The sequence below is a fragment of the Salmo trutta genome, chromosome 21, assembly GCF_901001165.1.
Source record: "Salmo trutta chromosome 21, fSalTru1.1, whole genome shotgun sequence".
Taxonomy (NCBI): domain Eukaryota; kingdom Metazoa; phylum Chordata; class Actinopteri; order Salmoniformes; family Salmonidae; genus Salmo; species Salmo trutta.
The window spans coordinates 38,553,151-38,577,668 of NC_042977.1; the positions used below are offsets into that span (position 1 = coordinate 38,553,151).

The window sequence follows — 24,518 nt, forward strand, 5'->3', positions numbered from 1 at the left end:
TTCCTGCACTGAAGAATTACCATCTTCAGAGAATGTTTTTATCTGCAGATAGCTGTCTGGAGCTCAAAAAGTAGTAGTAACAGTATCAAAATCAGCGCGCTAAATGAACGGCTCTTTCACAAGTGATTCTGTTCCGACCTTCCCCGAAAAGATCCGTTCAAAAAGAGCCATTTGTTAGTGAAACGAACCATCACTATCTTGTAGCCTACAGATACATAACCAGTACAATTGGATTTGCTCAACTCCTGCGTAATTTCTTCCGTCCTTTTGAAAAAGGTACAAGTTAAAACAGGATAGGTGGCGAGGAAAGGGAACGTGGATGAAAATGTGCTTGTATGAGGGCCCGTTGGCATGGCGTGGGCAGCGGTGAAAAAGTTCAGCGTTTCCCAACTTTATGCAACTCACAAGCGGCAAACGCTGGCCAATGACCAATCATGTCGAGTGATTCCCATTATGAATATTACGCTCTGAAACCCAACGCTGGAGAGTTTTCCAGAAAAGATGGCTGACAAAAATACTAGGATTGAAGCAAATGTAAGTATTTATAACATAACGAATCATCCAACAAAATGTACAGTTGAGTATGTTAGTTAATGTAGAGAAACGATTATGCATATTTGTTTGTCATAAAGTTAATTTACTAAAGTTGCTATTTAGCATGCTAGCTGACTAGCTAAAATTAGTCTGCGAGCTCGCTACCTTTATGGGCGTCTTGACATGAGTATGCAATTGTAATTTGTGTTGTTTAATGTTTTTGGGACTCCTGAGAAAACCATAAAATCCGGCTGTCGTCTTGTGAAACAGTGGATGTAAAGAATCTAGCTAGCTAAAGCGTTTACTGCAACATTGAATGAAGATTTTGTTAGCTTGCCTTGCTGATATATTCCATGCAATGCAGTTGAAGTAATGTAGTTAGGTAACTCTTCTTGCTTTTTGTGTAGTGGAGGATAACAATCATTGTATGCCTATGGATGTGTAGCTAGCTATGTAGCCAATCTGTATATGGAACCTAAAATTTTTGGTATAAATATTAGTTCAGAACAGTGTTTTTAATTGCTTCCACCAGTTAATCCCCAATAAATATGCACATGATTGTTACATGTCAATAGTACAATGTCAATATTAGCTAGCTAGCTATGAACCTAGGTATGAACTTCAGCTATCATAGCTGGTTGAATTGACGTCAAGACACTGAAATCATCAATGAAGCCTATTGATTGAGTAAAATGTAATAACTTTGTGACAAGGATACAAGTTGTACTGTAATTTAAAAAAAACAATTATTTCACCTTTATTTAACCAGGTAGGCAAATTGAGAACAAGTTCTCATTTACAATTGCGACCTGGCCAAGATAAAGCAAAGCAGTTCGACACATACAACACAGAGTTACACATGGAGTAAAACAAACATACAGTCAATAATACAGTAGAAAAATAAGTCTATATACAATGTGAGCAAATGAGGTGAGATAAGGGAGGTAAAGGCAAAAAAGGCCATGGTGGCAAAGTAAATACAATATAGAAGTAAAACACTGGAATGGTAGATTTGTAGTGGAAGAAAGTGCAAAGTAGAAATAGAAATAATGGGGTGCAAAGGAGCAAAATAAATAAATAAATACAGTAGGGGAAGAGGTAGTTGTTTGGGCTAAATTATAGATGGGCTATGTACAGGTGCAGTGATCTGTGAGCTGCTCTGACAGCTGGTGCTTAAAGCTAGTGAGGGAGATAAGTGTTTCCAGTTTCAGAGATTTTTGTAGTTCGTTCCAGTCATTGGCAGCGGAGAACTGGAAGGAGAGACGGCCAAAGGAGGAATTGGCTTTAGGGGTGACCAGAGAGATATACCTGCTGGAGCGTGTGCTACAGGTGGGTGCTGCTATGGTGACCAGTGAGCTGAGATAAGGGGGGACTTTACCTAGCAGGGTCTTGTAGATGACCTGGAGCCAGTGGGTTTGGCGAGGAGTATGAAACGAGGGCCAGCCAACGAAAGTGTACAGGTCTCAGTGGTGGGTAGTGTATGGGGCTTTGGTGACAAAACTGATGGCACTGTGATAGACTGCATCCAGTTTATTGAGTAGGGTATTGGAGGCTATTTTGTAAATGACATCGCCGAAGTCGAGGATTGGTACGATGGTCAGTTTTACGAGGGTATGTTTGGCAGCATGAGTGAAGGATGCTTTGTTGCGAAATAGGAAGCCAATTCTAGATTTAACTTTGGATTGGAGATGTTTGATGTGAGTCTGGAAGGAGAGCTTACAGTCCAACCAGACATCTAGGTATTTGTAGTTGTCCACATATTCTAAGTATGAACTGTCCAGAGTAGTGATGCTGGACGGGCGGGCAGGTGCGGGCAGCGATCGGTTGAAGAGCATGCATTTAGTTTTACTTGTATTTAAGAGCAGTTGGAGGCCACGGAAGGAGAGTTGTATGGCATTGAAGCTCGTCTGGAGGGTTGTTAACACAGTGTCCAAAGAAGGGACAGAAGTATACAGAATGGTGTCGTCTGCGTAGAGGTGGATCAGAGACTCACCAGCAGCAAGAGCGACATCATGGATGTATACAGAGAAAAGAGTTGACCCGAGAATTGAACCCTGTTGCACCCCCATAGAGACTAAATACATGTAGTTATTACTAAGCATGAGTTTCTGACATTGTAGCCTGTACATTGAATATATTCACTGATCATGTACTCTAACTTGGCAAAAGGTACGGTTCATGTATGTGAGACATTGTTTTTCAGTCATATCCAATACCAGGAGTATCAAACTCCAGTTTTGAATGATGCTGTGACTGCATATATGCATTTCAATTATACACTTTAACAGTGTTTACCACTCCTGGTCTTGGGACCTCAATGTTTACACATTGTAACTCTGCAGTAGACTAGAACACATGATTTAACTAGTTAAAGGCTGATTTGTAATTCATATAAACGTCTTTTCTCCGCAAAAGATCAGAGACAGCTTTACTGATGTCAACTAGATTGAAGCATTCATTCTATCGATCTATATTACATTATTCTGTTGAGCAAGGGTTTATTTAGTCTTCTAGGGCAACAATGACAAAAGAGAAGCTACATGTATCAAATTATTGACTAACAAATAGCCTATCAAAATGTTGGAAATTATAAGCAGAAACATATCTAAATCACACAACAACAAATCCTGTACCCCCTGTCAAAATAATTGTTCTGCAGACTAGCCTATATCGCATTTTCTATATTTGCAGGTTAGGGTTGTGTGCAGGCCTCAGCTTTTCACTTTATCACATATAGTCGGACGGTTGCGGATAGGATATTAGCAATTGTGGGCAGGTGCAGGTGAACAAACAGCTGACCCAGGCACCATTAGTCCCCGGTGCTCTGCTCCAGAATCAGGCTGTCTTCGGGGAGGTCCAGGGTGCCATCCCTGTGGACCAAAGGCAGATTGCCAGAGTATCTCCGCCGCTCTTCCTCCCATAGCTGCCGACATCCACTAACTGAAAGAGGTAATTGGCATCCACAACCGCCAAGAGGACAATGGAGAATGTCCCCTTGTGGTTGTAGAACAGGGAGCTGGAGTTTAGGGGGGATTGCAGGACTACGTGCTTGCCATCCACTGATCCCAGACAATGAGGAAAATTGCACCATTCTTCAAAGCCAGTAGCTATGGCCCTCCAGTCGTCCTTGGTTGGGACAGGCATGAATTCCCTCATGAGACACTCTTGAAGATGCACCCAACCTGCATGGTAACTGTAAGCAATGGTTTTGAAGTAATCTCCAGTTGCAAGGTATCTGTAGGAATAAGAAAGATAATGTCCGACTTTTACATCACCAGGTTATTGTGGATTGCTTAAGTATAATATATTTCATAACACATGATAACATTGTGCATGTGCAGCATGTGACCACAGAATCATATGACGGATTGTAAAATAGGGACGGGTTACACATGTGTTGTGATAGCTAAGCTAGGTATATATGGGTTGGATATTGAATCACTACAAGGCTGCCGGCTAGACCAGTTTGGATGTGATATTTATTGACTTGTCACCTCACCACCATGAACCACACAGGTACTCTTTAGGGTTCTTTAATTTCTTTTAGATGCACACACAAATACAGTTAAACACGCTGCAACTTGTCTTATAACTTCTGTGGATAATCACGCACTATCTGTTCTCGGTCTTCACCGAATTCACTGGCTGGAAGTGGGAGTTACAACTAGTAGGCTAAAGAGAATGTCTGATTGGATAGAAAGTTAGGGGTGATTAACTGATGCGCTGTCGGACATTCTAACGAAAGGGACAAACTACGGGTGCATAGAAAAATACTAAATATGAAGGTCTGGCCTTTTCTACAAGGACAGCATCACAAATGAATATATACAGTGCATTCGGAAAGTATTCAGACCCCTTGACTATTTCCACATTCTGTTACAGCCTTATTCAACATTTTTATTTTTCATTCCCTCAATCTACACACAATACCGCATAATGACAAAGAGAAAAGTTGTTGAATTATTTACAAATGTATTAAAAATAAAAAACTGATATCACATTTACATAAGTATTCAGACCATTTACGCAGTACTTTGTTGAAGCACCTTTGGGAGGGATTACAGCCTTGACTCTTCTTGGGTATGACGCTACAAGCTTGGCATACCTGTATTTGGGGACTTTCTCCCATTTTTCTCTGCAGATCCTCTCAATCTCTGTCAGGTTGTATTGGGATGTCGCTGTACAGCTATCTAGAGATGTTTGATCGGGTTCAATTCCAGGCTCTGGCTGGGCCACTCAAGGACATTGAGACTTGTCCCGAAGCCACTCCTGTATTGTCTTGGCTGTGTGCTTAGGGTTGTTGTCCTGTTGGAAGGTGAACCGGAGCAGGTTTTCATCGAGGGTCCCTCTGTACTTTGCTCCGTTCATCTTTCCCTCGATCCTGACTAGTCTCCCAGTCCCTGTCGCTGAAAAACATCCCAACATTGTGATGCTGCCACCATGCTTCACCGTAGGGGTGGTGCCAGGTTTCCTCCAGACGTGACGCTTGGCATTCAGGCCAAATAGTTCAGTCTTGGTTTAATCAGTCCAGAGAATCTTGTTTGTCATGCTCTAAGAGTCCTTGAGGTACCTATTGGCAAACTCCAAGCAGGCTGTCATGTGCCTTTTACTGAGGAGTGGCTTCCGTCTGGCCACTCCACCATAAAGACCTGATTGATGGAGGACTGCAGAGATGGAAGAACCTTCCAGAAGAACAACCATCTCCATAGAGGAACTCTGGAGCTCTGCCAGAGTGACCATCTGGTTCTTGGTCACCTCCCTGACCAAGGTCCTTCTCCACCGATTACTCAGTTTGGCTGGGCGGCCAGCTCTAGGAAGTCTTGGTGGTTCCAAACTTCTACCATTAAAGAAATGGTACCTTTCCCCAGATCTGTGCCTCGACACAATCCTGTCTCGGAGTTCTACAGACAATTCCTTCGACCTCATGGCTTTGTTTGTGCTCTGACATGGACTGTCAACTGTGGGACCTTATTTAGACAGGGATGTGCATTTCCAAATAATGTCTAATCAATTAAATTTACCATACGTGAACTCCATTCAAGTTGTAGAAAAAAGTCTCATAGCAAAGGGTCTGAATACTTATGTCAATAAGGTATCGTTTTTTTATTTTGAGATAAATTAGCAAAAATGTCTAAAAAACTGTTTTTGCTTTGTCGTTATTGGGTATTGTGTGTAGATTGATGAGGAAAATATTAATTGAATCCATTTTAGAATAAGGCTGTGACTTAACAAGATGTGGAAAAGGGAAGGCGTCTGAATACTTTCCGAATGCACTGTAAATACCACAATACAACAGTAGCATCAGTACCCTCAAATATGTAATCAATACACATTTGTCAATTAATCCCATAAAGAATGTTTTTTATTGTAGCCTATGAAAAAAAATTACAATGCTATTTGTTACTGTTCTGATCTATTCATAGGCTATTGTCGTGTCGTCCCTTCCTTGTCGTGTCGGCCCAATCCTGGACAGCTGATCATCAAACTGGGCTTTACCAAGCCTGAACTGGCCCTGGAACATCATTGTGGAACTACAGCTCCTGCACCAGCAGCAGGCCGGAACCACAGCTCCACACCAGCAGCAGGCCATCAGGATGGGGTGAACCCACATGGAGCGCCGTCGCCTCAGTTTCCACCATTGATAGATTGTCCCAATATCCAATAGTGTTCTTCAGTTTGCCATTCATGATGGAAATAGAGATATGAAGATGTAATAACTTATTATAGGCAAATACCCTCCCTCCAAAAATCTACATATTACCTGGAAGACATGTCATTTGGTGTCAATTATTTTGTATTTCAAAAATGTGCCTATTATATGCAAATAAACAATTAAATACATTTTCTGATTTTAAACATATTTTATTCATAATTTAAAAGAGCTTCAATGGCTATGTATCTGTGAATAAATTCATGAAACGGACAATGGATTAAACTATTTACCCATTTACCCAGAATGTCATACAAACTTGTTATGCTGAGTTTGTGATGCACCACCGAATGAACGTGCTGGTATATGCCGCCAGCATACCCACATCGGCAGGCGGCAATTTATTGTGTGCTAGTGTACACGAGCCGTGAGACTCTCATTCTCCACTTGCGCATCATCAGGCAAATTACATTTCCGGGGGTGAACCCCAAAATAAATGTGTAAAGTGATGACGTCAAAACATGACGTTATTTGTGCGAGACATTTTATAGATAAAACCATAAGCACAAAAATAAACGTTCCTTTTTCAGGACCCGGTCTATCAAAGATAATTTGTAAAAATCCAAATAACTTTGATTTATTGTGAAGGGTTTAAACACTGTTTTCCTTGCTTGTTCAATGAACCATAAACAACTAATGAACATGCACCTGTGGAACGGTCGTTAAGAAATGTGGGACACTAGTGTCACACCCCGCCAACAGCCAGTGAAATAGCAGAGCGCCAAATTCAAAACAAAAATCTCATAATTCAAATTTCTCACACATACAAGTATTATACACCATTTTAAAGATAGACCTCTCGTTAATCCAACCACAGTGTCCGATTTCAAAAAGGTTTTACGGCAAAAGCATGACATTAGATTATGTTATGACAGCACCTAGACAAGAAAAACCACAGCCATTTTCCTAGCAAGGAGAGGCGTCACAAAAAACAGAAATACAGCTAAAATTAATCACTAACCTTTGATGATCTTCATCAGATGGCACTCATGACTTCATGTTACACAATACATGTATGTTTTGCTCGATAAAGTTCATATTTATATCCAAAAACCCCATTTTACATTGGCGCGTAATGTTCAGAAATGTTTTGTTTACAGAAATACTCATCATAAACTTTGATAAAAGATACAAGTGTTATGCACAGAATTATAGATAAACTTCTCCTTAATGCAACCGCTGTCAGATTTCAAAAAAGCTTTACGGCGAAAGCACACTTTGCAATAATCTGTGTACAGCGCTCAGTCACCAAAACAAGCTATACAGATACCCGCCATGTTGTGGAGTCAACAAAAGTCAGAAATAGCATTATAAATATATAAATACCTTTGATGATCTTCATCGGAATGGAATCCCAGTTCCACAATAAATGTTTGTTTTGTCAATTGGAGGTGTACCTGTGGATGTATTTCAAGGCCTACCTTCAAACTCAGTGCCTCTTTGCTTGACATCATGGGAAAATCAAAAGAAAATCAGCCAAGACCTCAGAAAAAAAATTGTAGACCTCCACAAGTCTGGTTCATCCTTGGGAGCAATTTCCAAACGGCTGAAGGTACCACGTTGATCTGTACATCTGCCAAATACATTTAAACTCAGTTTCACAATTCCTGACATTTAATCATAGTAAAAATCCATCTTAGGTCAGTTAGGATCACCACTTTATCTTAATGTGAAATGTCAGAATAATAGTAGAGAATTATTTATTTCAGCTTTTATTTCTTTCATCACATTCCCAGTGGGTCAGAAGTTTACATACACTCAATTAGTATTTGCTAGCATGGCCTTTAAATGGTTTAACTTGGGTCAAATGTTTCGGGTAGCCTTCCACAATAAGTTGGGTGAATTTTGGCCCATTCCTCCTAACAGAGCTGGTGTAACTGAGTCAGGTTTGTAGGCCTCCTTGCTCGCACATGCTTTTTCAGTTCTGCCCACAATAGGATTGAGGTCAGGGCTTTGATGGCCACTCCAATACCTTGACTTTGTTGTCCATATTAAGTATTGTAGACTAGATTAATTAATAAAAGTTACTGAGTAATTTAGGTCACTTATCTACAGATGTAGGATCTTAATTTGAGCCATTTTGCAAAAGCAGGAAAATAATCCTGCAGCAACAGAAAATCTGAATTATTATGTGGATTATAATTGGAAAAAACTGTAGGGGTCAATACATTTTTCTTAAGGTAAAACAAGTTGGAAAATTCATTGTAATTTTAACTAACTTTAGAAACCTTTTTAAATCTCAAATACAATACAAGTTTTACATTTCTTGCATTGCAGGAAGGTTCTCCTGCAACAGGGTGATCAAATGAAAATTCTATATTTGTAGCAACTGTTACTGATTGCTGGTCATAAGACAGTCTGCACATGGTGAGAAAGACTAATGTTGCATTTGACAGAAATATAATGAGTGACCAAGTAATGGGAAATATTAGCATTGTATGTACAGGAGTGTAAGCAGTGTGAGAACATTAACAAAGCACCTTATAGTCGGCAGGTAGCCTAGTGGTTGGAGCGTTGGGCCAGTAACCGAAAGGTTGCTAGATCGAATCCCTGAGCTGACAAGGTAAAATCTGTCGTTCTGCCAATGAACAAGGCAGTTAACCCACTGTTCCTAGGCCATCATTGTAAATAAGAATTTGTTCTTAACTGACTTGTCTAGTTAAATAAATAAACAGTTTCAATCTAGTGCTGTAGATACGGGAGAAAAACTGACGGAAGACTAAATCCTTGTGGTACATGCAAAGGTGTGAGGTTTTGAGTTTCAGATAAAATATACAATAAAAACCTAAGAAAAACAAACAAAATGTTGGAGTTTTTCTTATCCCAGGATCCACTCTTGAGCCCTTCAATGATATGCTCGTGGAAGATGAGTGTGAACATCTGACTGGAATTATGCAGGAGCTGGACATTGGTGATTTTGAACAAATCTCATAACAGCAGTCAGTCACTGAAGTCGGTCTACAGTGGTTTCCATACCTATTCACACTATGGTTTGCAAATGGAATATGCCATTACCCACTAACCAGTCCTGACCCACCATTTAGGAAAGTGAAATACATAATGTAAGGTAAGCCCAGAGGGGTGGGGAACTCCATCACCATGAACCACAGTGTGATGTGGCAGCTGATTTAGACCAGGGAATCCTGATGACTTCACACTCAGACCAATCATTGGTATTAACAAACAGAACATTTTCAATCCCACCGTACCTTCTCCGCTGTGCAATCCAGTTTCCGAGCTGGTCACGGGTGCACCTCAGCCACGCTCAAGGTACTAAACGATATCATAACCGCCATCGATAAAAGACAGTACTGTGCAGATGTCTTAATCGACCTGGTCAAGGCTTTCGACTGTCAATCACAGTATTCTTATCGGTAGACTGAATAGCCTTGGTTTCTCAAATGACTGCCTCGCCTGGTTCACCAACTACTTCGCAGACATAGTTCAGTGTGTCAAATCAGAGGGCCTGTTGTCCGGACCTCTGGAAGTCTCTATGGGGGTACCACAGGGTTAAATTCTCAGACCGATATTTTCTCTGTATATATCAACGATGTTGCTCTTGCTGCGGGTGATTCCTTGATCCACCTCTATGGAGACGACACCATTCTCAATACATCTGGCCTTTCTTTGGACACTGTGTTAATAAACCTCCAAACGAGCTTCAACAGCATACAACACTCCTTCCGTGGCCTCCAACTGCTCTTAAACGTTAGTAAAACTAAATGCATGCTTTTCAACCGATCGCTGCCCGCACCCGCCCGCTTGACTAGCATCAATATTCTGGACGGTTCTGACTTAGAATACGTGGACAACTACAAATACCTAGGTGTCTGGCTAGTCTGTAAACTCTCCTTCCAGACTCCTATTAAACATCTCCGATCCAAAATCAAATCTAGAATAGGCTTCCTATTTTGCAACAAAGCCTCCTTCACTCACGCTGCCGAACATACCCTCGTAAAACTGACTATCCTACTGATCCTTGACTTCGGCGATGTCATTTACAAATTATCCTCCAACACTCTACTCAGCAAACTGGATGCAGTCTATCACAGTGCCATCCGTTTTGTCACCAAAGCCCCATATACCACCCACCACTGCGACCTGTATGCTCTCGTCGGCTGGCCCTCGCGACATATTTGTCACCAAACCCACTGGCTCCAGGTCATCTATAAGTCTTTGCTAGGTAAAGCTCCGCCTATCTCAGCTCACTGGTTACCGTAACACCACCCACCCGTAGCACGCGCTCCAGCGGGTATATCTCACTGGTCAACCCCCAAGCCAACACCTCTTTAGCTCCATTTTGTTCGTGCGTTGAGGTCAGTATCCGAAGGGTGACGCGCTGGCGCATTTCCTGACAACAAAATTCAAAATATTACATTACCGTACTTCGAAGCATGTCAAACGCTGTTTAAAATCAATTTTTATGCGATTTTTCTCGTAAAATAGCGATAATATTCCAACCGGGCGACGTTGTATTCGTTCAAAGAGAGAAAGACAAACATGGAGTCCTCTTGTGCACGCGCGCTCCAGTGTCAGTGTTCTCTGCCTGACCACTCAAAAAATCTCCTGCTGTTTTTCGCCCAGAGACTGCAGAGCTCTCATTCCATTTTCTGGCGCCTTCTGAGAGTCAATGAAAGCCTTAGAAAACGTCACGTTACAGCAGAGATGCTGTATTTTTGATAGAGATGCCCTAGAAGGACAACAAATTGTCAGACAGGGCACTTCCTGCATGGAATCTTCTCAGGTTTTGGCCTGCCATATGAGTTCTGTTATACTCACAGACACCATTCAAACAGTTTTAGAAACTTTATAGTGTTTTCTATCCAAATCTACTAATTATATGCATATTCTCGTTTCTGGGTAAAAGTAGTAACCAGTTTAAATCGGGTACGTTTTTTATCCGGCCGTGAAAATACTGCCCCCTAGCCCCAACAGGTTAACCTCTCTTGGGCAGGTGGGATGCTATCGTCCCACTCACGATTCACACTATTCAACAGCCAGTGAAAAATCAGAGCGCCAAATTCAAAACCACAAAATGTCATAATTCAAAGTTCTCAAACATGCGACTATTTTACACCATTTTAAAGGTACACTTCTCCTTAATGTAACCACATTGTCCGATTTCAAAAAGGCTGTACGGGGCAAGCAGAAAGTTAGATTATGTTAGGACAGTTCCAACACAAGAAAAACCACACAGTCATTTTCCTAGCAAGGATAGGCGTCACAAAAACCAGAAAACCAGCTAAAATTATGCACTAACCTTTGACGATCTTCATCAGATGACACTCCTAGGACATCATGTTACATAATACATGCATTTTATGTTCGATCAAGTTGAAATTTATATCCAAAAACAACATTTTACATTGGCGCGTGATGTTCAGAAAATATTTTGCCTCCAATACTACCGGTGAATCAGTACAACAATTTACAAAAATACTCATCATAAACGTTGATAAAATATTAAACTGTTATTTAAAGAATTATCGATGAACATCTCCTTTATGCAACCGCTGTGACAGATTTCAAAAAAGCTTCACGGGGAAAGCACACTTTGCAAAAGACATCAAGCAATACAGATACCCGCCATTTTGGAGTCATCTAAAATCATAAATAGCATTAGAAATATTCACTTACCTTTGATGATCTTCATCAGAAGGCACTTCTAGGAATCCCAGGTCCACAATGTTGTTTGTTCGATAAAGCCCATAATTTATGTCCAAATACCTCCTTGTTGTTAGCGCGTTCAGTAAGCTACTCCAAGTGTAGGAAGCGCGGCCAAAATGTCACAACAAAAAGTAAAAAAAAGTGATATTTACGTTCGTTCAAACATGTCAAACGTTCTATAGCATCAATCTTTAGGGCCTTTTTAACTTAGAACTTCAATAATATTCCAACCGAACGATTCCAATGTCTTGAAAAACGTTTTGGAACACAGCTACCCCTCACGTGAATGTGCGTCAATGAACTCATGTGCTTTCCTGAGTCAACAACTTACAACTTCCTTTGTTCGCTCTCTGTTCACCATAGAAGCCTCAAACAACTTTCTAAAGACTGATGACATCTAGTGGAAGCCTTAGGAAGTGCAAAATGAACCCTAAGTCACTGTGTGTTGGATAGGCAAGGACTTGAAAGGACTACAAGCACCAGATTTCCCACGTCCTGGTTAGATTTTTCTCAGGTTTTTGCCTGCCATATGAGTTCTGTTATACTCACAGACATCATTCAAACAGTTTTAGAAACTTCAGAGTGTTTTCTATCCAAATCTACTAATAATATGCATATTCTAGTTCCTGGGCCCGAGTAGTAGGCCGTTTAATTTGGGGACGTTTTTCATCCGGCCGTGAAAATACTGCCCCCTACCCTAGAGAAGTTAACTTGGCTTTCGAAGACTTTAGAAAGGCAGGGCAGGATGGATATAGGTCTGGAACAGTTTGGGTCTAGAGTGTTACTCCCTTTGAAGAGTGGGATGACCGCGGCAGCTTTCCAATCTTTAGGAATCTTGCACAATACGAAAGAGAGGTTGAACAGACTGGTAATAGGGGTTGCAACAATGGGGGCGGATACTTTTAGAAAGAGAGGGTCCAGATTGTCTAGCCCAGCTGATTTGTACGGGTCCAGGTTTTGCAGCTCTTTCAGAACATCTGCTATCTTGATTTGGGTGAAGGAGAAGCAGGGGAGGCTTGCGCAAGTGTCTTCGGGGTGTGCGGAGTGGTTCGCCGGGGTTGGAGTAGCCAGCATGGCCAGCCATAGAGAAATGCTTATTGAAATTCTCAATTATCATGGATTTATCGGTGGTAACCGTGTTTCCTAGCCTCAGTGCAGTGGGCAGCTGGGAGGAGATGCTCTTATTCTCCATGGACTTTACAATGTCCCAAACTTTTTGGAGTTAGAGCTACAGGATGTAAATTTCTGTTTGAAAAAGCTAGCCTTTGCTTTCCTAACTGACTGCATGTATTGGTTCCTGACTTCCCTGAAAAGTTGCATATCACAGGGACTATTCGATGCTAGTGCAGTCCGCCACAGGATGTTTTTGTGCTGGTCGAGGGCAGTCAGGTCTGGAGTGAACCAAGGGCTATATCTGTTCTTAGTTCTACATTTTTTTGAAAGGGGTATGCTTATTTAAGATGGTGAGGAAATTACTTTTAAAGAATGACCTGGCATCTTCTACTGATGGGATGAGTTCAATATCCTTCCAGGATACCCGGGCCAGGTCGATTAGAAAGGCCTGCTCGCTGAAGTGTTTTAGGGAGCGTTTGACAGTGTGAGGGATGCTCGTTTGACCGCGGACCCATAGCGGATGCAGGCAATGAGGAAGTGAGCACTGAGATCCTGATTGAAAACAGCACAGGTGTATTTGGAGGGCAAGTTGGTCAGGATAGTATATATGAGGGTGTCCATGTTTACGGATTTAGGGTTGTACCTGGTGGTTTCCTTGATAATTTGTGTGAGATTGAGGGCATCTACCTTAGTTCTATCTTGACGGAAAATGTTGTAGTTGGGTATGGAAATCTCAGAACTTTTGGTGGCCTTCCTAAGCCAGGATTCAGACACGGCAAGGACATCAGGGTTGGCAGAGTGTCCTAAAGCAGTGAGTAAAACAAACTTAGGGAAGAGGCATCTGATGTTAACATGCATGAAACCAAGGCTTTTACGGTTACTGAAGTCAACAAATGAGTGCCTAGGGACACACAGGGCCTGGGTTAACCTCTACATCACCCGAGGAACAGAGGAGATGTCACGAGTGCTGTTTTCGAATTCCCTGTCATAAATTAGCCAAGGCGCAGCGTGCCGGTAGTTCCACATCTTTATTTGGTGAACTCGAACAAAACAAGATAACAGGTGAAAACTGGAACAAAACGTGATGTTATAGGGCTGCTCACACACAGCTGCACAAAAACAAGATCCCACAAAAACACAGGGAAAAACAGGCTGCCTAAGTATGGCTTCCAATCAGAGACAACGATAGACACCTGCCTCTGATTGAAACCATACCCGGCCAAAACATAGAAAACAAAACATAGAATGCCCACCCACCTATCACACCCTGACCTAACTAAACAGAGAAAACACAGCTCTCCTAGGTCAGAGCGTGACAGGAGGAGTAGGTTGAGGGTACGGCTAAAGGCTATCAAAACTGGTCGTCTGGTGCATTGGGGACAGAGAATAAAAGGAGCAGATTTCTCGGCATGGTAGGATAGATTCAGGTTACAATGTACAGACAGGGGTATGGTAGGGTGCGGGTACAGTGGAGGTAAACCTTGGCATTGAGTGACGATAAGAGAGGTTGCATCTCTGGATGCACTAGTTATGCTGGGTGAGGTCACCGCATGTGTGGGAGGTGGGACAAAAGAGGTGTCTGAGGCATGTTGAGTGGGACTAGGGGCTCCGCAGTGAACTAAAACAATGATGACTATCCTGAACAACAGTATACAAGGCATATTGACATTAGAGAGAGACATAAAGAGAGGTATAAAGCAATCACAGGTGTTGATTGGGAGAGCTAGCTAAGACAACAACGGGTAAGACAACAACAACAGGTAAAATGGCGATGAATGGGCAGGGAGGGTCAGTTAACTACACACAGGGTCTGAGTTCGAGGCTGGGGCCGACAGATAAACAAAATGGAGTACCGTGATTAATGAACAGTCCAGCAGGCATCAGCTATGTAGCCAAGTGATCATAGGGTCCAGTGAACAGCAATAGATGAAACAGGGAAGCCGCTAGGTAGTCGTTACTACGCTAGCAAGCGGGAGACATGGTGTTCAAAAACAGTTAGCAGGCCGGGGCTAGTAGAAGCGTCTGCACCGACGTCCGGCAAAGGCCGGCTGAGGGCACAACGGATGGAATTACGTCGGCAGACCAGTCATGATGGAACGGCGGGGCTCTGTGTCGACAAAGGGTCCAGGCCAGTTGGCAAAAGAGGTATTGTAGCTGGAGTAATTTCGTTTGCTAGCCAGGAGATGCGCCTGGCTCGAGGCTAAGTGGTGCTAGCTTTGGGACTTGGGCGTTAGCCACTATAGTCACCTGGTAGCAGCTAACTAGCAGCGATGATCCGATGCAAAGGTCCAGAGCTTACGGCAAGAATCTGGTGGTGTAGTTGATTCTAGTCGTGTTAGTGAAGAGTCCGGGAGGCATCAGAGGCCGGGAGATGGGCCTGGCTCAAGGCTAGCTTTGGGGCTGGGCCACTCGGTAGCAGCTAGCTAGATGCGATGATCAGGAGTAATGGTCCAGGGCTTACGGAAGGAATCAGGTGTTGTAGTGGAGTCCGGTATGCTCAGGGTTGATAACGCGCTGCGCAGACTAGCAGACTGGCAATTATTATCCAGGCTAAAAGCGGCTGGTGTCTGTGCTAAAGGCAAAGGCCGATAGCAGTGGCTAACAATGACTAAGTAGCTAATTAGCTGGTTAGCTTTTGATGGCTAGCTTCTGATGTTCTGGCTATATGGTCTAAAAATAGCAGATCCGTATCACATTGGGTGAGGCGGGTTTAAAAAAGGGAGGGTAGGTTGGATTTAAAAATGGAAAAAGAGATTGAAAATATATTGAAATATATACAAAAAAAGACAAAACAAATGTACACGGGAGAACGACAAACAACATCTGCACTGGATCAATACACCTAATGCCAGAGCACTTCCTAGTAGGCCTAATGTTAGCGCACTTCATGGTAGGCCTAATGTTAGAGCACTTCCTAGTAGACCTAATGCCAGAGCACATCCTAGTAGACCTAATGCCAGAGCACATCCTAGTAGACCTAATGCCAGAGCACTTCCTAGTAGGCCTAACGTTGGAGCACTTCCTAGTAGGCTAATGTTAGAGCACAGTTATGTTTCTCAACTATGCGGAGAGAGATGAGAGAAATAGGGACAGGATCATAGTCCAAGTTAGTCCAGAAAGGTTAGGTCAGTCCATAGTAGTGGATAATGTCTTCATCACACAGCACCATCCATACATTCAGAACATATGTACAGCATACGACCAAGAGAACACCTACTGCATCACCCCAACCCTAATGCTAGAGCACTTCCTAGTAGGCCTAATGCCAGAGCACTTCCTAATAGGCCTAATGTTAGAGCACTTCCTAGTAGACCTAATGTTAGAGCACTTCCTAGTAGACCTAATGCCAGAGCACTTCCTAGTAGGCCTAATGCCAGAGCACTTCCTAGTAGGCCTAATGCCAGAGCACTTCCTAGTAGGCCTAATCCCAGATCACTTCCTAGTATGCCTAATGCCAGAGCACTTCCTAGTAGGCCTAATGCCAGAGCACTTCCTAGTAGGCCTAATGCCAGAGCACTTCCTAGTAGGCCTAATGCCAGAGCACTTCCTAGTAGGCCTATTCCCAGAACACTTCCTAGTAGGCCTATTCCCAGAGCACTTCCTAGTAGGCCTATCAACAGAGCACTTCCTACTAGGCCTAATGACAGAGCACTTCCTAGTAGGCCTAATGCCAGAGCACTTCCTAATAGGCCTAACGACAGAGCACTTCCTACTAGGCCTAATGACAGAGCACTTTCTAGTAGGCCTAATGCCAGAGCACTTCCTAGTAGGCTAAATGCCAGAGCACTCCGTAGTAGGCCTGATGCCAGAGCACTTCCTAGTAGGCCTAACGTTGGAGCACTTCCTAGTAGGCCTAATGTTAGAGCACAGTTATGTTTCTCAACTATGCGGAGAGAGATGAGAGAAACAGGGACAGGATCATAGTCCAAGTTCGTCCAGAAAGGTTAGGTCAGTCCATAGTAGTGGATAATGTCTTCATCACAGAGCACCATCCATACATTCAGAACATAGGTACAGCATACGACCAAGAGAACACCTACTGCATCACCCCAACCCTCTTAAGACAGATCCAAAGTCTCTCAACCATTGACCAATCTGAAATTCCAAGTAGATTTCATGTAGAGTTCAACAACAACATACTGAATGATCTTGAACACAACTGGCGGGAGAGTGCTCTAATGGTCTGTCACTTCTTATAGAAATTGTATTGTACTTTGCACCCTCCAGAGGGTCATGTAGACCATGAAGGCTTGGTGCAGTTGAAACCCAGATTGGCATGGAGGATGACAACTATAAATCAATTAAGGTTGAAGTGAAAACCACGCAAGAAGGAAAAGCCAAGAAAGTCTGGAGTGGTATCCCCAAGAGACTTTTGGTCCTGCGTGTGATGGAGGTTCTTTATGAGAACAATGACAGTGAAAGCAAGCTAGACAGTGACTTGGCTGACATGGAATCTGGGTGCTGGGACACCTCACTACACCTCAACACTGGTTTCCAGGTCAGGCTCCACAAGAAGGCACCATACTTCTTTACAAGGTTCTTTAGACGTCCCACTATTGTCAACAAAATATGTAGGTGTCCTGAGTTTCATGATGCCAATGGAGAGATTCCTGTTGATCTACATTAAGCAGCTATAGGTCTAACTCCAGCAATTTGTCTAGGATTGAAAGGCTTGCGGTCTTCTGTGTGTGAAAAAGTAATTCACTGACTGGAAGATAAAGTTGGATAACTCCTGAGTTCGATTCTACACTTCCCATAACAGATCCATGCTCAACTGTAATACCTGGCAATGAGCAATGTCTTTTTGTAAGGAAAAATGATCAGATTTGGAGGATGTACCTGAGTGTGATGTCTATGCGTATAACTCTAGTATGGTCATGTCTCCTGGGGTCCAGGCCAGATTCATGCTGCAGAGAAGATCCAGTGAAGTAGCGTGTACCTGCCCTGGGAGAGAGTTGAGCTCAGCGTGACCAGACCATATCACAGAGGGATTAGAGATGAGCTGTAGTCACTGTAGGAATTAACAGAGAAATTTGAAATCTCCCCGTCATGTAGAAAACATCAACAATTTTCACAATCATTATATTTTTTGTATTACCATTGTTTTGTACATTGCGTTAGCTGTGTTCTCAGATGTCCTTCTGCATTCCAGTGTTATTAAACATTTAGTACACATTGGTATCCCATTTCCTACTGATTACGCCAAGTTGATATTTTGTTGATATCTGATTATGTAATTGCCTCTGTCAAATTTCTGCAACCTGCTTGTACTTTTTATTGATTGATTTGAATGGATAATCTGTGCGAATTGTAAAAACAGAGAGCCTGTTCTCAAATAGCTTTCTGCTAAGTTCAAGGGAAAATACAATAAAAATCTGTGAACAGTCTGAGTTTGTCTCATCTCAGGATCCACTCTTGATGGCTTCAATATGCTCCTGTAAACTGAGAGTAAAAGCTAACTGGGATAATTCTAAAGCTGGTCAATGCACATTTACAGTCATTGAAGTTGTTCAATTTTGAGCTTGACATGTTTTCCTGTAAATGTCATGTGTTTACGTACTGTAACAGACCAGATCTTGAAGGAAGGCACCCAAAGACACACACACACACACACACACACACACACACACACACACACACATTCACATCTTCAAAGGCAGGCTGTTAATTAGGACCTGATTAATTTGCCATATGTTTCCAGCAGGCACTCCCTCCTCTCTAAACCTTTAATTAAACACTTAATTGCCAATCAAGACTAATTAAGAGGGAAGCTTGACAGGAGGAGGGAAGTACAGTAGCACACTGTAGGTTTAGGATAACGATGAAGAGTGTATCTGAGTGTATATGCTGAACAAATGAAACACATTTATGTATTTGTATTTATGTGTGTCAAATCAAATTTTATTGGTCACATACACATGGTTAGCAGATGTTATTGCGAGTGTAGCGAAATGCTTGTGCTCCTAGTTCTGAAAGAGCAGCAATATCTAACAAGTAATCTAACAATTCCACAACAACTACCTAATACACACAAATCTAAATAAAGGAATGGAATAAGAATATATGGATATAATTATATGGATGAGCAATGACAGAGCAGCATAGGCAAGATGCAATAGATAGTATAGAATATAGTATGTACATATAAGATGAGTAATGCAAGATAGGTAAACATTATTAAAGTGGCTGTTTAACAGTCTGATGGCCTTGATATAGAAGCTGTTTTTCAGTCTCTCGGTCCCAGCTTTGATGCCCCTGTACTGACCTCGCCTTCTGGATGGTAGTGGGGTGAACAGACAGTGGCTTGGGTGGTTGTTGTCCTCGATTATCTTTTTGGCCTTCCTGTGACGTCGGGTGCTGTAGGTGTCCTGGAGGGCAGGTACTTTTTCCCCGGTGATGCGTTGTGCAGACCGCACCACCCTCTGGAGAGCCCTGCGGTTGTGGGTGGTGCAGTTGCAGTACCAGGCGGTCATACAGCCCGACACAATGCTCTCAATTGTGCGTCTATAAAAGTTTGAGGGTTTTAGGTGACAAGCCATATGTCTTCGCTCTTGCACCTTCTTCACCACACTGTCTGTGTGGATGGACAATTTCAGTTTGTCCGTGATGTGTACGCCGAGGAACTTAAACATTTTCACCTTCTCCACTGTTGTCCCGTCAATGTGGATAGGGGGGTTCTCCCTCTGCTGTTTCCTGAAGTCCACGATCATCTCCTTTGTTTTGTTGATGTTGAGTGAGAGGTTGTTTTCCTGACACCACACTCCAAGAGCCCTCACCTCCTCCCTGTAGGCTGTCTCGTCATTGTTGGTAATCAAGCGTACTACTGTTGTGTTGTCTGCAAACTTGATGATTGAGTTGGAGGCATGCATGGCCACGCAGTCATGGGTGAACAGGGAGTACAGGAGAGGGCTGAGAACACACCCTTGTGGGGCCCCAGTGTTGAGGATCAGTGAAGTGGAGATGTTGTTTCCTACCTTCACCACCTGGGGGCGGCCGTCAGGAAGTCCAGGACCCAGTTGCACAGGGCGGGGTTCAGACCCTGGTCCCCAAGCTTAATGATGAGCTTGGAGTGTACTATGGTGTTGAATGCTGAGCTATAGTCAATGAACAGCATTCTTACATAGGTATTCCGCTTGTCCAGATGGGATAGGACAGTGTGCAGTGTGCAGTGTGATGGTGATTGCATCGTCTGTGGACCTATTGGGGCAGCAAGCAAATTGAAGTGGGTCTAGGGTGACAGGTAAGCTGGAGGTGATATGATCCTTGACTAGTCTCTTAAAGCACTTCATGATGACAGATTAATGCTACGGAGCAATAATCATTTAGTTCAGTTACCTTTGCATTCTTGGGTACAGGAACAATGGTGGCCATCTTGAAGCATGTGTGGACAGCAGACTAGGATAGGGAGAGATTAAATATGTCCGTAAACACACCAGCCAGCTGGTCTGCACATGCTTGAGAATATGGCTAGGGATGTCGTCTGGGCCGGCAGTCTTGCGAGGGTTAACACGTTTAAATGTCTTACTCACATCGGCCACAGAGAAGGAGAGCCCCCAGTCCTTGGTAGTGGGCCACGTCGTTGGCAGTGTATTATCCTCAAAGTGGGCAAAGAAGGTGTTTAGTTTGTCTGGAAACAAGACGTCGGTGTCCGTGAAGTGGCTGGTTTTCCTTTTGTAGTCCGTGATTGTCTGTAGACCCTGCCTCATACGTCTCGTGTCTGAGCCATTGAATTGCGACTTCACTTTGTCTCTATGCTGACATTTTGCTTGTTTGATTGCCTACGGAGAGAATAACTACACTGTTTGTATTCGGCCATATTCCCAGTCACCTTTCCATGATTAAATTGGGTGATTCTCAGTTTTGCGCGAATGCCGCCATCTATCCACTGTTTCTGGTTAGGGTAAGTTTTAAAAGTCACAGTGGGTACAACATCTCCTATACACTTTCTTATAAACTCACTCACCGAATCAGCGTATACGTCAATATTATTCTCTGAGGCTACCCGGAATATATCCCTGTCTACGTGATCAAAAAAATCTTAAAGTGTGGATTCAGATTGGACAGACCAGCGATGACTAGTCCTTAGTACGGGTATTTCCTGTTTGAGTTTCTGCCTATAGGAAGGGAGGAGGAAAATGGAGTCGTGGTCAGTTTTGCCAAATGGAGGGCGAGGGAGGGCCTTTAGTTAGAGTAGCAGTGATCCAGTGTTTTTCCAGCGTGAGTGCTACAGTCAATATGCTGATAGAATTTAGGTAGCCTTGTTCTCAAATTTGCTTTGTTAAAATCCCCTGCTACAATAAATGCAGCCTCAGCATATATGGTTTCCGTTTTGCATAAAGTCCTGTGAAGTGCCTTGAGGGCCGTCGTGGTATTGGCTTGAAGGGGGATATACACAGCTGTGACATTAACCGAAGAGAATTATCTTGGGAGATAATACGGTTGGCATTTGATTGTGAGGAATTCTAGGTCAGGTAAACAAAAGGACTTGAGTTCCTGTATGTTGTTACAGTTACACCATGAGTTGTTCATCTTGAAACATACACCTCTGCCCTTCTTCTTCCTGGAGAGATGTTTATTCCTGTCGGCGCGACACACAAAGAATCCAGATGGCTGTATCGACTCCGACAGCACATCCCGAGAGAGCCATGTTTCCGTGAAACAGTGTCACAGTTGACTTGGACTGGTGTAAGGCGGAATCAGATGCAGGAGACAGGTGCTGGAGTTGAGTGTCCTTTTAATAATTTGACACACAAAACAAAACCGCGAGGCACAGGGCGCTACAGACAGACTGCCTGGGAAAAACACATTCCCAATATTGCGAACAAAATATATATATAAGCGGCACAAAAAGGCGCAGCCCGGTAAATCCTCTCTTCGTGAAACTGTCAGAAACAAACCGGTAATAAAACACGGACCACCGTCCTGAGTGGACAATCAACAATCCCGCACAAAACCCCAACTGAAAACACACACTAAATAAGGCCCCACTAATGACAGACACAAAACAGGTGCGGAACAGACAGACGAAACCAAAAGACACAGAACCAACGATCGGTGGCAGCTAATAGGCCGGCGACGACGACCGCCGAGCGCCGCCCGACCGAGGAGGGGCGCCACTTTCGTTGGATCCTGTGACAAACAGAGTCTGTTACAATCCCTTATCTCTCTGGAAAGCAACCCTTGCCCTGATTTCGTCGACCTTGTTATCTAGAGACTGGACATTAGCGAGTAATATACTTGGAAGAGGTGGTTGGTGTGTGCCCCTCCGAAGTCTGACTGGAAGACCACTGCGTCTTCCTCTTCTCCGGCGGCTTTGTTTTTGGTCAGCCTCTTGAATCAGTTCAAATGCCCTGGGTGGTTCGGACAAAGGATCCGCTTCGGGAAAGTCGTATTCCTGGTCATAGTGCTGGTATGTTGACGTCGCTCTGATATCCAATAGTTCCTCCCATCTGTATGTAATAACACTTAAGATTTTCTGGGATAACAATGTAAGAGATAAGACATTAAATAAACAAAATACTGCAAAGTTTCCTAAGGACTAGAAGCGAGGCAGTCGTCTCTGTCGGCACCATCTTGAAAAAATACAAAATAAATAAATATAAAAAGGTGTGTGTGTGTGTGTGTGTGTGTGTGTGTGTGTGTGTGTGTGTGTGTGTGTGTGTGTGTGTGTGTGTGTGTGTGTGTGTTCCAGCTGTGACATGACCTTCAAGGGTCTTGCTTTCCGTCTGTGTGAGCTGATGAGCTGATTAATGTGGACATGTCAGGTGAGAGCCCTGCTGCTGAACTTCATTAGAATGTGTGTGTGTTTTAACGCACGCACACACACACGCACACACGCACGCACGTACGCACACAGTAGACATGAGTCATACACGCTAGATAGGTACAGTTACTAATTATCATCAATGTGGAATTTTTCAACAAATCATAATTCTGAGAATCCATTCCTAATTACACTGGCCTCAAGAAAGTGTCATCTTCACCGTTGATGAGGGGAAATGAAAATATTAGTGATCTGACTGAGCTGTCATGCTGTTAGTAAATACTGGCATGTGTGTGTGTGTGTTAGTAAGGTAATTGTCAGATGTGCCATGGAGACATCACTAAGGGTTGTCTCTCCTCTCTCTCGTTCCTCACTGGACTTTGGTAAATGGAAAGATAAACACTTCCTGTATGAAGATGTTACTGCAGAGACACACACATCCTGTCCAGATAAAGGGATAGAAAGGGGAAGCCGCACGTTTTTTATTATTTATGTGCGTGGGTGCCAACTAAGGGATACATCTGTTGATGTGCTCTTGAGCAAGGCACTTAACTTTAAGTCACTCTGGATACGAGTGTATGCTAAACGACTAAAATGTACATAAAATCGAAAGAAGTGTAACATCTTTAAAGCATCAAAGTAATGGCAGTGGGTGAAGTAAGTGGGGTTTTATCTGTCACTAGGAAAGCACTTCTGGCATGATTGAAAATGATGGAGGAGGGCTGACAATAACACTCAGTGAAGACAAAGAGAGTTACACATTTCTGAACCTTGCACAGCAGCTGAACAAAAAGTATAAAGTAATACACTCTAAAATTGTTTTATTGCTAGCTCAGACTGGACTCTGAAATGGAGACAGCATATTTGTTTTGGGAGATTTCTGCTTGAGTGTAAATGATTAAATAATTATTCCCTGAATTTAGGGATATGGTCTATATAGCCTGTAGAATGAGTAAGTAAAGGGTTAAGCAGAAGTCTCATGTGATTGACTAGGATAAGAGAGGAATTGGGTCTGTGTGTTTAAGTAAACATCAAGAACTGTTAGACTGTGGTTGACCTGACCTAGATTGAACCCTCCAGGTTTCCCTAATCTTAGAGTACTAAACATTTCACAGGATCAGGATTTACGGTTTTGAGAGTTCTGAGGAAGAGGACAATTAGCTCTTGAGGTTAGTGTGTAATGTGTGTGCGTAAATGAGGAGGCTGGTATATAATGATGTTCTGTAAAATGGACTGCAGAGCGCTCTGGTGAATAAATATTTGTGACTATTATAAGCTGGGAATTCTGTCTGTTTTATTTAAACCAGAATTTTACGAACTCTGAGTTGCAGACGGAGTATTTTAATTGAAGTTAACATTGAGAACATAATTCTCATAACAATATCCCTTTCTTTTAGTCACCCAGATTGGCCTTGACGTAACATAGTAACCGTAAATCCGGAGACTCTCAAATTAGTATACATTACGTTTGGTATGGTTACATATGACAAAATATTTTTCTATTAACATTTCCTTTGTTTGTATTTTACCCCCTTTTTCAGTTATGAACTTGTCTCAATGTTGCAACTCCCCAATGGACTCAGGAGAGGCGAAGGTTGAGTCATGCGTCCTCTGAAACATTGTCCATTTGGAAGACCCATTTGCGACCAAGCTTTAACGTTCTGACTGATGTCTTGAGATGTTGCTTCAATATATCCACATTATTTTCCTGCCTCATGATGCCATCTATTT

At 42.8% G+C, this 24,518-nt stretch overlaps 1 long non-coding RNA gene across 1 annotated transcript; it reads left to right on the top strand.

Annotated features, from left to right (window-relative positions):
• The first annotated feature begins 77 nt into the window (after window positions 1–77).
• Window positions 78–6,390, top strand: LOC115157387 (uncharacterized). The gene is made up of 2 exons (XR_003868444.1): window positions 78–534; window positions 5,958–6,390. It is a non-coding gene; the product is annotated as an uncharacterized LOC115157387 (long non-coding RNA).
• Window positions 6,391–24,518: the final 18,128 nt, after the last annotated feature.